Source organism: Syngnathus leptorhynchus, chromosome 21 (genome assembly GCF_054491065.1).
Source record: "Syngnathus leptorhynchus isolate UIUO chromosome 21, UIUO_Slep, whole genome shotgun sequence".
Lineage (NCBI taxonomy): Eukaryota > Metazoa > Chordata > Actinopteri > Syngnathiformes > Syngnathidae > Syngnathus > Syngnathus leptorhynchus.
Genome location: NC_141215.1, coordinates 650423 through 663370, shown reverse-complemented (window position 1 = coordinate 663370; position 12948 = coordinate 650423). Strand labels below are relative to the sequence as shown.

The following is a 12948-nucleotide window of genomic DNA, read 5'->3' as shown; positions in this document are numbered from 1 at the left end:
TCAGTCATCCGGGAGAGACTCGGAGTAGAGCCGCTGCTCCTCCACGTTGAGAGGAGCCAGTTGAGGTGGCTCGGGCATCTCATTAGGATGCCTCCTGAACGCCTCCCTGGGGAGGTGTTCCGGGCATGTCCCACCGGTAGGAGACCCCGGGGACGACCCAGGACGCGCTGGAGAGACTACGTCCCTCGGCTGGCCTGGGAACGCCTTGGAATCCCCCGGGATGAGCTGGAGGAAGTGGCTGGGGAGAGGGAGGTCTAGGAGTCCCTCCTAAAGCTGCTGCCCCCGCGACCCGACCCCGGATAAGCGGAAGAAGATGAAGGTGAAGGTTTATTTATTTTCAATTCAATCGTTCAAGCAATTTTTTTACAACACCCATCACGTATGGCATTCGGAAACTTCAGCCCTAGTTTTAACTCCGACATTGAAACTATAACCCGAGTTTGAAACGTAAATTGTGTAGTGTCATACATACCGTTGTAGTTCACGTTTCTTACCGCTAGAGGGGAGACTATGTACAGTAAATAAAGAGCCTGGCTCCCTGTGAACTCAAAGCAGCAGTCTTTATTTGTAAAATAACCCAACATTACATACATATTGCGCTTCCATGTAGTGTTTTTATCCTTTTCATGACATTTACTTTGATACAGCGAAATGCAGGTCGCAACGGCAAATTCGTGCTACCACACAAAAAGCTGTCAATAACGTTTCACGATAGCCATGTTTCCGTGAAACACCAAAAGTCTTGGAAGAAAGCCTTTTTCGGATCTGGTTGTGACATGGATAGGAGACGTTCAGGGAATACCAGGTGCTAAAAGCCTTTTTTTTTCCCACGTCAATTGTGAAAGGAAACTTTTACAACAGCCATCAAGTTGCTTGGCACGGGTTTTCAGGGGCAATTGTGTCTATAAAATGCAAAACTCTGGGAACTCTGATGGCTTACGGCCATACTACCCTGAGAACACGCGATCTCGGAAGCTTAGCAAGGTCAGGCCAGGTTTGTACTTGGATGGGAGACCGCCTGGGAATACCAGGTGCTGTAAGCTTTTATTTTATTGTATTTTTTTCAATTCAATCGTTCAAGCAATCTTTTACAACACCCATCACGTATGGCATTGGGAAACTTCAGCCCTAGTTTTAACTCCGACATTGAAACTATAACCCGAGTTTTAAACGTAAATTGTGTGGTGTCATCCATAGCGTTGCAGTTCACGTTTCTTACCGCTAGAGGGGAGACTATGTACAGCAGTGGTTCCCAAAGTGGGCGGTACCGGTGGGAAGATCTGGGGGGGCGGTGAGGAAGAAGGGGGCGGTAGGGGGGCGGCAGTCTGAAGTCGAAGTCAGAAGTTCGAGTGGTAGATTTGAGGACATTTTATTGCTTGAAATACCAGACTGGGTGATCAATCCATTCCTAAATGTCGTCGGTGAAGAAACTGGAGTGGCAGAGGAAGAACTGATTTCAATTCAAAATGACATTGAGCTAAGGCCAAAGTTCAAAAAGTCATATCAAGATTTTTGGTTCCAAAAAAAAATCTCTGACTGCTATCAAGTGCTGTGGAACAAGGTCAAGATGTACTTTATTGCCTTCCCAACATCATATTTAGTAGAACGGGGCTTCAGTGCAGTCGCCTTGCTTCTTTCCAAGCAAAGAAACCGACTGAAAATTACTGACCGCGGGGATCTACGACTTCTTCTTAGTGAGTTCCAGCCTGATGTTGAGAAGCTTGTGTCCCTGCACCAAGCACATCCATCCCATTAATATTAAGTGTGAGACAAAAATGTTACTGGTGGAGTGTTTAGGTCTTTACCATTCTATGTTGCTGAAACAGTTAAAACAGTTAAAAAATGAATTGGTTTGCTAAATTGGGTTTTATTTGTGAAATACACATCAGTGTTTAACCTCTTTTCAAATTGCAGCATACCAAATATCAAGAAAGAGGTGTTTGTTTCCATATGTGTCTGTGGGGGGACGGGGGGCTAGGAACTCACTGGGGAGCCAAGGGGGCGCCAGCCTGCAAAACATGGATGGGAGATGTTCAAGGAATACCAGGTGCTGAAAGCCTTTTTTTTCCCACATCAATTGTGAAAGAAAACTTTTACAACAGCCATCAAGTTGCTAGGCACAGGTTTTCAGGGGCGATTGTTTATATAAAATGCAAAACTTTGGTGACTTCGACGGCTTACGGCCATACTACCCTGAGAACGCCCGATTGTCCGATCTCGGAAGCTTAGCAAGGTCGGGCCTGGTTAGTACTTGGATGGAAGACCGCCCGGGAATACCAGGTGCTGTAAGCTTTTATTTTTTTCAATTCAATCGTTCAAGCAATCTTTTACAACACCCATCACGTATGGCATTCGGAAACTTCAGCCCTAGTTTTAACTCCGACATTGAAACTGTAACCCGAGTTTGAAATGTAAATTGTGTGGTGTCATCCATACCGTTGTAGTTCACGTTTCTTACCGCTAGAGGGGAGACTATGTACAGTAAATAAAGAGCCTGGCTCCCTTTGAACTCAAAGCAGCAGTCTTTATTTGTAAAATAACCCAACATTACATACACATTGCGCTTCCATGTAGTGTTTTTACCCTTTTCATGACATTTACTTTGATACGGCAAAATGCAGGTCGCAACGGCAAATCCGTGCTACCACACAAAAAGCTGTCAATAACGTTTCATGATAGCCATGTTTCCGTGAAACACCAAAAGTCTTGGAAGAAAGCCTTTTTCTTACCTGGTTGTTACATGGATGGGAGACGTTCAGGGAATACCAGTGCTGAAAGCCTTTTTTTTCCCACGTCAATTGTGAAAGGAAACTTTTACAACAGGCATCAAGTACCATCGTTGCTTGGCACGGGTTTTCAGGGCCGATTGTGTCTATAAAATGTAAAACTCAGGAGCCTCTGATGGCTTGCGGCCATACTACCCTGAGAAAGCCTGATCTCGTCCGATTTCGGAAGCTTAGCAAGGTCGGGCCCGGTTAGTACTTGCATGTACTACCACTAGAGGCGAGACTATGTACAGTAAATAAAGAGCCTGGCTCCCTGTGAACTCAAAGCAGCAGTCTTTATTTGTAAAATAACCCAACATTACATACACATTGCCCTTCCATGTAGTGTTTTTACCCTTTTCATGACATTTACTTTGATACAGCAAAATGCAGGTCGCAACGGCAAATTCGTGCTACCACACAAAAAGCTGTCAATAACGTTTCATGATAGCCATGTTTCCGTGAAACACCAAAAGTCTTGGAAGAAAGCCTTTTTGGGACCTGGTTGTGACATGGATGGGAGACGTTCAGGGAATACCAGGTGCTGAAAGCCTTTTTTTTCCCACATCAATTGTGAAAGGAAACTTTTACAACAGCCATCAAGTTGCTTGGCACCGGTTTTCATGGGCGATTGTGTCTATAAAATGCAAAACTCTGGGGATTCCTATGGCTTACGGCTATACTACCCTGAGAATACCCGATCTCGTCCGATCTCGGAAGCTTAGCAGGGTCAGGCCTGCTTGGTACTTGGATGGGAGACCGCCTGGGAATACCAGGTGCTGTAAGCTTTTATTTGTTTATGCGTTTATGCATTTATGTATTTATGTATTTATTTATTTATTTATTTTCAATTCAATCGTTCAAGCAGTTTTTTTACAACACCCATCACGTATGGCATTCGGAAACTTCAGCCCTAGTTTTAACTCCTACATTGAAATTATAACCCGAGTTGGAAACGTAAATTGTGTAGTGTCATCCATAGCATTGCAGTTCACGTTTCTTATTGCTAGAGGGGAGACTATGTACAGTGAATAAAGAGCCTGGCTCCCTGTGAACTCAAAGCAGCAGTCAAATGTCTTGAAAAGGGGAAAAACACTTCCAATGTAGTGTTTTTCCCCTTTTCAAGACATTTACTTTGATACGGCAAAATGCAGGTCGCAACGGCAGATCCGTCCTACCACACAAAAAGCTGTCAATGACGTTTCATGATAGCCATGTTTCCGTGAAACACCAAAAGTCTTGGAAGAAAGCCTTTTTCTGACCTGGTTGTTACATGGATGGGAGACGTTCAGGGAATACCAGTGCTGAAAGCCTTTTTTTTCCCACGTCAATTGTGAAAGGAAACTTTTACAACAGGCATCAAGTACCGTCGTTGCTTGGCACGGGTTTTCAGGGGCGATTGTGTCTATAAAATGTAAAACTCTGGAGACTCTGACGGCTTACGGCCATACTACCCTGAGAACGCCCAATCTCGTCCAATCTCGGAAGCTTAGCAGGGTCGGGCCTACTTAGTACTTGCATGGGAGACCGCCTGGGAATACCAGGTGCTGTGAGCTTTTATTTTATTTTATTTTTTTTCACTTCAATTGTTCAAGCAATCTTTTACAACACCTGTTAGAGATGTTCTGACTCTAACTTATTTTGCAAGAACCACACGGGAGACAGTATGCCCTTTAAGCACTTGCAGGTGGAGAGCTTGTCTGTTACTGTAGGTACAGCAATGTCCTAACAGACTCAGCCGTTAGTCTCTTACAAGAGCATATTTATTGAGAACAAGTAGGGTGGGGGTGACATTTGACATGTTTGGTGGTCACCTCAGCAAATGGTTAATCAGTGCAGAGGGTCCCAGTTGGTGGTCACCTCAGCAAATGGTTAACCAGTGCAGAGGGTCCCAGTTTATTGTTTTACGAGGTCTTGGAAATAAAACCTAGTGGAGCATTTTAGATGACTAAGTAAACAAGGATGTTTCCACACCATTTGGAAAGTTTCAACAACTGAATGGTTAAACTTTTCAGAGTCAAGGAAAGGTAAAAGGTTCAAACAAAGTTCATCATTCTAGTCTACATCTCAACATAATTATACGATCAAGATAGTTTATAAACCCTAACATATCCCTCCTGTTTATCATATGATTATGCCCACCCCGATCAATAAAACATAAGTAAGAAAATATAATGAAGAAAGAAAAACAACAACAAAATCTAAACACAGAAACAGCACATCATTGTGTCCATCACTTGCAAAGCATTTTCGATCATCATTTCAAAATCATTAGTGTTCTGTAAAACATGCTCGGCTAAACATCATTTACGCAATCTACGTAGATCAATTTTAATGTGTGAGTGAAAAACCTGCGGCAAGATGTCATAATGCAGGAAAAGTCTCACACGGTCCCTCTGCCTTAGGCGACCAGAATGTTACCAATAACAACAGTTAAGACAAAAATTTGAGGCGAGACTTTGTACAGAAGTGGTTCCCAAAGTGGGCGGTACCGGTGGAAAGATCTGGGGGGGCGGTGAGGAAGAAGGGGGCGGTAGGGGGGCGGCAGTCTGAAGTCGAAGTCAGAAGTTCGAGTGGTAGATTTGAGGACATTTTATTGCTTGAAATACCAGACTGGGTGATCAATCCATTCCTAAATGTCGACGGTGAAGAAACTGGAGTGGCAGAGGAAGAACTGATTTCAATTCAAAATGACATTGAGCTAAGGCCAAAGTTCAAAAAGTCATATCAAGATTTTTGGTTCCAAAAAAAAATCTCTGACTGCTATCAAGTGCTGTGGAACAAGGTCAAGATGTACTTTATTGCCTTCCCAACATCATATTTAGTAGAACGGGGCTTCAGTGCAGTCGCCTTGCTTCTTTCCAAGCAAAGAAACCGACTGAAAATTACTGACCGCGGGGATCTACGACTTCTTCTTAGTGAGTTCCAGCCTGATGTTGAGAAGCTTGTGTCCCTGCACCAAGCACATCCATCCCATTAATATTAAGTGTGAGACAAAAATGTTACTGGTGGAGTGTTTAGGGGGGGGGCTAGGAACTCACTGGGGAGCCAAGGGGGCGCCAGCCTGCAAAACATGGATGGGAGATGTTCAGGGAATACCAGGTGCTGAAAGCCTTTTTTTTCCCACATCAATTGTGAAAGGAAACTTTTACAACAGCCATCAAGTTGCTTGGCACGGGTTTTCAGGGACGATTGTGTCTATAAAATGCAAAACTCTGGAGATTCTGATGGCTTACGGCCATACTACCCTGAGAACGTCCGATCTCATTCGATCTCGGAAACTTAGCAGGGTCGGGCCTGGTTAGTACTTGGATGGGAGACCGCCTGGGAATACCAGGCGCTGTAAGCTTTTATTTTATTTTATTTTTTTTCAATTCAATCATTCAAGCAATTTTTTTACAACACCCATCACGTATGGCATTCGGAAACTTCAGCCCTAGTTTTAACTCCGACATTGAAACTTGTTAGGATACGGATTTTTAGCTATTGATCTGACTCCAAATTGCGATCAACACTTAACACAAGTTTCTATGTCCCAATCCTGCGGCAAGATGTCATAATGCAGGAAAAGTCTCACACGGTCCCTCTGCCTTAGGCGACCAGAATGTTACCAATAACAACAGTCAAGACAAAAATTGCTCGTGATTGTTCAGCCGTCGGGGGCTTGGCATGCCCACTGTTGGAGGGTGAGCACAATTCTCACCCCCTTTGCAGCACTGCTTCATCGGGGGAGAACTTGGAAATGTCTGCCGCGCGGTTGTCGTCTTCAGTCTTCAGTGGCCAGGGTAGACTACCTGGCCACCAAGGGGGAAGAGGATTATTCTGCCTCTATTTGAACTGGGGGCGGGGACGCTGTCGATGGTGGATCTGCTTCCTTGCTGGAACCCTCGTGTTGCAGTCATCAAGTCCAGAACCATCCTGTTTTGCAAGACCATTTGTTCAATAGCCTGAATCACTCTGTTTTGTCCATCACTGACCCCAGACAGGATCATGAGGGTCAAAGGTCACAACAGCCCTGCGTCGACGTCCAGAAGAGTTGCGTGCTTTCGTCAGCTGATGATGTTGTATCCTGTAGGTGTGGTCTGTCACCCACACTGGTGCACACACTCCTGTCCAGTTGGCGGGCAGCATCAAACAACCCTTTTGACCACAAAGCCGCCAGCCATTCTGTATGAAGTAGGTTCTGTTTGATGGTGCAGCCATATCGGTGGGATATCCCCCACCACTCGAAATGGCTCTCTTATCCTGACACTCATCGGTGATGTCCAAAGCTCCCATCCAGTTTCCTCCTGGAGAGCAGTCGTCGTTGATGCATTTGTGGGTCTCGTTTCCTTGGATGTAACATGTGTAGTTCACTCCAGCTGGTCTCTCTGTGTAGGCCACTTGCGGTAATGTTCGTCCTTTAACAGTCACATTGAGATTTGTCCAGAAAAGCTGATCACAGGTACCGTCTGTAAGTCCAGGGCGGAAAGGGTCGGCATCACTGACTGTGACAGCACGGTGTTGATATCCAATCCCTTCCATGGATGCCATACATTTTGCTTCAGTGACATTCCTTGCTCTGGCCTCCAAGTGAACTTGCGTGGAGGAAGGGGGGGAGTTTGGAACACACACATAGCATCCCTCCTGTGTGTGAGCTCTCACAGTGAACATCACATACCGGTACCAAGCGTTGGTTTCGTATGGGTTTCTGGGGTCCCATGACCAGTCCTCAAAATTCTCATCATGTGACCATCTTCTTCCACGAATGACACTGTCCATTGGTCCATTCAGATGAGCCCACAAACCATAGCACACTCCAACCACAGCGCAGCGTAGAATCCACCTAGCATATGGAATTCCGTTGCTACTAGGATGGCAGAGACACCGGGACATCTCCTCGCCTAGCGGAGTGGGGATCGCTGGATTCTTCACCAACATTGAGACGCCCCACCCTAACCAATGAAGCCCCTTTGAAGTCGGACTTCCCCACCACCCCGAATGAGGGGTCCAGCACTCTCTGCAACTTGCAGTGGCTGAGGTGAATCCAGCTGGGCCGTTCAGGAATCTTTACTGCAGTGGGGGTGGTCAGCAAGACTTGGAATGGTCCCTCCCACCGTGGGCTGGCCCAGTTCTTTCTTTTGATGACCTTGATGTAGACCCAGTCTCGTGGCTTGATGAGGTTGTCAACCTGTGGGGAAGGAAGATCAGGCGGCAGTAAATTTGCATTTGACACATCTTCCATTTTGAGCGTCCTGATCATGTAATCTGCCAAGGACTGTTCTTCATCTGCTTTTTGCAAATCTGCAGTGAACACAGGTAGTCTATATGGTCTCTCATGGATGATTTCAAAAGGTGATAGCCCTTCTGAAGTGCTTTTGATAGTAGCGTTTGCTCGTTTAGATGGAACTATTTCAACCCATTTGGAAAATGCATCAATCATCACTAGGCAGTATTTGTGAGGTCCACTTTGTGTGAGTTCGATAAAATCCATGTGCATGATTTGGAATGGGTAAGACGGTTTTGGAAGTGAGCCTCTCTTAGGTCTCATGTTTCCTTGTGGATTATGTTTCTTGGCACGGGTTTTCAGGGGCATTTGTTTCTATAAAATGCAAAACTTTGGAAACTTTGTCGGATTACGGCCATACTACCCTGAAAACGCCTGATCTCGGAAATTTAGCACGGTCGGGCCTGGTTAGTACTCGGATGACAGACCGCCTGGGAATACCAGGTGCTGTAAGCTAATATTTATTTATTTATTTATTTATTTATTTATTTATTTTTTCAATTCAATCGTTCAAGCAATCTTTTGCAACACCCATCACGTATGGCATTCGGAAACTTCAGCCCTAGTTTTAACTCCGACATTGAAACTATAACCCGAGTTTGAAACGTAAATTGTGTGGTGTCATCCATAGCGTTGCAGTTCACGTTTCTTACCGCTAGAGGGTAGACTATGTACAGTAAATAAACAGCCTGGCTTCCGGTGAACTTAAAGCAGCAGTCAAATGTCTTGAAACGGGAAAAACACTTCCAATATAGTGTTTTTCCCTTTTTCAAGACATTTACTTTGATACGGCAAAATGCAGGTCGCAACGGCAAATTCGTGCTACCACACAAAAAGCTGTCAATAACTTTTCATGATAGCCATGTTTCCATGAAACACCAAAAGTCATGGAAGAAAGCCTTTTTCGGACCTGGTTGTGACATGGATGGGAGACGTTCAGGGAATACCAGGTGCTGAAAGCCTTTTTTTTCCACGTCAATTGTGAAAGGAAACTTTTACAACAGCCATCAAGTTGCTTGGCACGAGTTTTCAGGGGCGATTGTGTCTATAAAATGCAAATTTCTGGATATTCTGACAGCTTACGGCCATACTACCCTGAGAATGCCCGATCTCGTCAGATCTCGGAAGCTTAGCAGGGCCGGGCCTGGTTAGTACTTGGATGGAAGTCCGCCTGGGAATACCAGGTGCTGTAAGCTTTTATTTATTTATTTATTTATTTACTTATTTTCACCCTCCTTGAGTCGTCACCTTATCGTGGTGGAGGGATTTGCGTGCCCCTATGATCCTAGGAGCCATGTTGTCTGGGGCTTCATGCCCCTGGTAGGGTAACCATGGCAGAAGGGTCCTAGGTGAGGGGCCAGACAAAGCACGGCTCAGAAGACCCCTTATGATGAAAAAAATATATGGATGTCGTTTTCCCTCGCCCGGACGCGGGTCACCGGGGCACCTCTCTGGAGCCAGGCCTGGAGGTGGGGCTCGAAGGCGAGCGCCTGGTGGCCGGGCCTTCGCTCATGGGGTCCGGTCGGGCATAGCCCGAAAAGAAAACATGGGTTCCCCTTCCAATGGGCTCACCACCTATAGGACGGGCCAAAGGGGTCGGGTGCATAGTGAGCTGGGCGGCGGCCAAAGGCGGGGACCTTGGCGGTCCGATCCCCGGCTGCAGAGGCTGGCTCTAGGGACATGGAATGTCACCTCTCTGGCTGGAAAGGAGCCCAAGCTGGTGTGTGAGGCAGAAAGGTTCCGACTAGACATAGTCGGACTTGCCTCCACACATAGTTTGGGCTCTGGTACAAGCCCTCTCGAGAGGGGCTGGACTCTCTTCCACTCTGGAGTTGCCCACGGTGAGATGCGTCGAGCAGCTGTCGGCATACTTATTGCCCCCCGGCTGGGCGCCTGCACATTGGGGTTCACCCCGGTGAGCGAGAGGGTAGCCTCCCTCCGCCTTCGGGTGGGGGGACGGGTCCTGTTGTTTGTGTCTATGCACCGAACGGCAGCTCAAAGTACCCACCCTTCTTAGAGTCCCTGGAGGAAGTGCTGGAGAGCGCTCCTTCTGGGGACTCCATCGTTCTACTGGGTGACTTCAATGCTCACGTGGGCAATGACAGTGAGACCTGGAAGGGCATGATTGGGAGGAACGGCCCCCCCGATCTGAACCAGAGCGGTGTTCTATTATTGGACTTTTGTGCTCGACACGGACTTTCTATAATGAACACCATGTTCAGGCATAAGGGTGTCCATGTGTGCACTTGGCACCAGGACACCCTAGGCCGCAGTTCGTTGATCAACCTTGTAGTCGTGTCATCGGATTTGCGGCCGCATGTTTTGGACACTCGGGTGAAAAGAGGGGCGGAGCTGTCAACTGATCACCACCTGGTGGTGGGTTGGCTCCGATGGCAGGGGAAGATGCCGGTCCGACCTGGCAGACCCAAACGCTCTGTGAGGGTCTGCTGGGAACGTCTGGCAGAATCCCCTGTCAGGAAGAGTTTCAACTCCCACCTCCGGCAGAGCTTTTCCCACGGGGAGGCGGGGGACATTGAGTCCGAGTGGACCTTGTTCCGCGCCTCCATTGTTGAGGCAGCCGACCGGAGCTGTGGCCGTTAAGGTTGTTGGTGCCTGTTGTGGCGGCAATCCCCGAACCCGCTGGTGGACACCGGCGGTAAGGGATGCCGTCAAGCTGAAGAAGGAGTCCTATAGGGCCTTTTGGCCTGCGGGACTCTGGAGACAGCTGACAGGTACCGGATGGCCAAGCGGAACGCGGCTTCGGCGGTTGCTGAGGCAAAAACTCGGGCGTGTGAGGAGTTTGGCGAGACCATGGAGAATGACTTCCGGACGGCTTCGAGGAAATTCTGGTCCACCATCCGGCGTCTCAGGAGGGGGAAGCAGTGCACGGTCAACACTGTTTACAGTGGAGATGGTCTGCTGCTGACCTCGACTCGGGATGTCGTGAGTCGGTGACGAAGACCTCCTCAATTCGACCGACACGCCTTCCATTGTGGAAGCAGGGCCTGAGGACTCTGAGGCGGACTCTCCAATCTCGGAGGTCGAAGTCACTGAGGTAGTTAAAAAACTCCTTGGTGGCAAGGCCCCGGGGGTGGATGAGATCCGCCCGGAGTTCTTAAAGGCTCTGGATGTTGTGGGGCTGTCATGGCTGACACGCCTCTACAGCATTGCGTGGACATCGGGGACGGTGCCTCTGGATTGGCAGACTGGGGTGGTGGTTCCCCTCTTTAAGAAGGGGGACCGGAGGGTGTGTTCCAATTACAGGGGAATCACACTCCTCAGCCTCCCTGGTAAGGTCTATTCAGGGGTGCTGGAGAGGAGGATCCGTCGGGAGGTCGAATCTCGGATTCAGGAGGAGCAGTGTGGCTTTCCTCCTGGCCGTGGAACAGTGGACCAGCTCTACACCCTCGGCAGGATCCTCGAGGGTGCATGGGAGTTCGCCCAACCAGTCCACATGTGTTTTGTGGACTTGGAGAAGGCGTTCGACCGTGTCCCTCGGGAGGTTCTCTGGAGGGTGCTTCGGGAGTACGGGGTGCCGAGCCAACTGATAAGGGCGGTTCGGTCCCTGTATCACCGATGCCAGAGTTTGGTCCACATTTCCGACAGTAAGTCGGATTCGTTCCCAGTGAGGGTTGGACTCCGCCAAGGCTGCGCTTTGTCACCGATTCTGTTCATAATTTTTATGGACAGAATTTCTAGGCGCAGCCGAGGCGTTGAGGGCGTCCGGTTTGGGGACCTCAGCATTGCGTCACTGCTTTTTGCAGATGACGTGGTGCTGTTGGCTTCTTCAGTCCGTGATCTCCAGCTCTCACTGGAGCGGTTCGCAGCCGAGTGTGAAGCGGTCGGGATGAGGGTCAGCACCTCCAAATCCGAGTCCATGGTCGGTCGGGGTGAGGGTCAGCACCTCCAAATCCAAGTCCATGGTCCTCGGTCGGAAAAGGGTGGAATGCCCTCTCCGGATCGGGGATGAGAGCCTGCCCCAAGTGGAGGAGTTCAAGTATCTTGGGGTCTTGTTCACGAGTGAGGGCAGGATGGAGCGCGAGATCGACAGGCGGATCGGTGCAGCGTCGGCAGTAATGCGGACTCTGTACCGGTCCGTCGTGGTGAAGAGAGAGCTGAGCCAAATGGCAAAGCTCTCGATTTACCGGTCGAGCTACGCTCCTACCCTCACCTATGGTCACGAGCTATGGGTCGTGACCGAAAGAACAAGATCCAGGATACAAGCGGATGAAATGAGTTTCCTCCGCAGGGTGTCCGGGCTCTCCCTTAGAGATAGGGTGAGAAGCTCAGTCATCCGGGAGAGACTCGGAGTAGAGCCGCTGCTCCTCCACGTTGAGAGGAGCCAGTTGAGGTGGCTCGGGCATCTCATTAGGATGCCTCCTGAACGCCTCCCTGGGGAGGTGTTCTGGGCATGTCCCACCGGTAGGAGACCCCGGGGACGACCCAGGACGCGCTGGAGAGACTACGTCCCTCGGCTGGCCTGGGAACGCCTTGGAATCCCCCGGGATGAGCTGGAGGAAGTGGCTGGGGAGAGGGAGGTCTAGGAGTCCCTCCTAAAGCTGCTGTCGCGACCCGACCCCGGATAAGCGGAAGAAGATGAAGATTTATTTATTTTCAATTCAATCGTTCAAGCAATTTTTTTACAACACCCATCACGTATGGCATTCGGAAACTTCAGCCCTAGTTTTAACTCCGACATTGAAACTATAACCCGAGTTTGAAACGTAAATTGTGTAGTGTCATACATACCGTTGTAGTTCACGTTTCTTACCGCTAGAGGGGAGACTATGTACAGTAAATAAAGAGCCTGGCTCCCTGTGAACTCAAAGCAGCAGTCTTTATTTGTAAAATAACCCAACATTACATACATATTGCGCTTCCATGTAGTGTTTTTATCCTTTTCATGACATTTACTTT

General features: G+C 48.4%; 1 non-coding gene and 5 pseudogenes across 1 annotated transcript; all 6 read left to right on the top strand.

Moving 5' to 3' along the window:
- Positions 1-934: 934 nt before the first annotated feature.
- Positions 935-1043, top strand: LOC147039970 (5S ribosomal RNA; annotated as a pseudogene).
- A 1132-nt stretch (positions 1044-2175) lies between these two features.
- Positions 2176-2292, top strand: LOC147039969 (5S ribosomal RNA; annotated as a pseudogene).
- Positions 2293-3434: 1142 nt separating this feature from the next.
- LOC147039968 (5S ribosomal RNA) lies at positions 3435-3553 on the top strand. Its single transcript, XR_015063244.1, has one exon. It is a non-coding gene; the product is annotated as a 5S ribosomal RNA (ribosomal RNA).
- A 649-nt stretch (positions 3554-4202) lies between these two features.
- LOC147039967 (5S ribosomal RNA) lies at positions 4203-4321 on the top strand (annotated as a pseudogene).
- Positions 4322-5995: 1674 nt separating this feature from the next.
- LOC147039966 (5S ribosomal RNA) lies at positions 5996-6114 on the top strand (annotated as a pseudogene).
- A 2994-nt stretch (positions 6115-9108) lies between these two features.
- On the top strand, positions 9109-9227 carry LOC147039965 (5S ribosomal RNA; annotated as a pseudogene).
- Positions 9228-12948: the final 3721 nt, after the last annotated feature.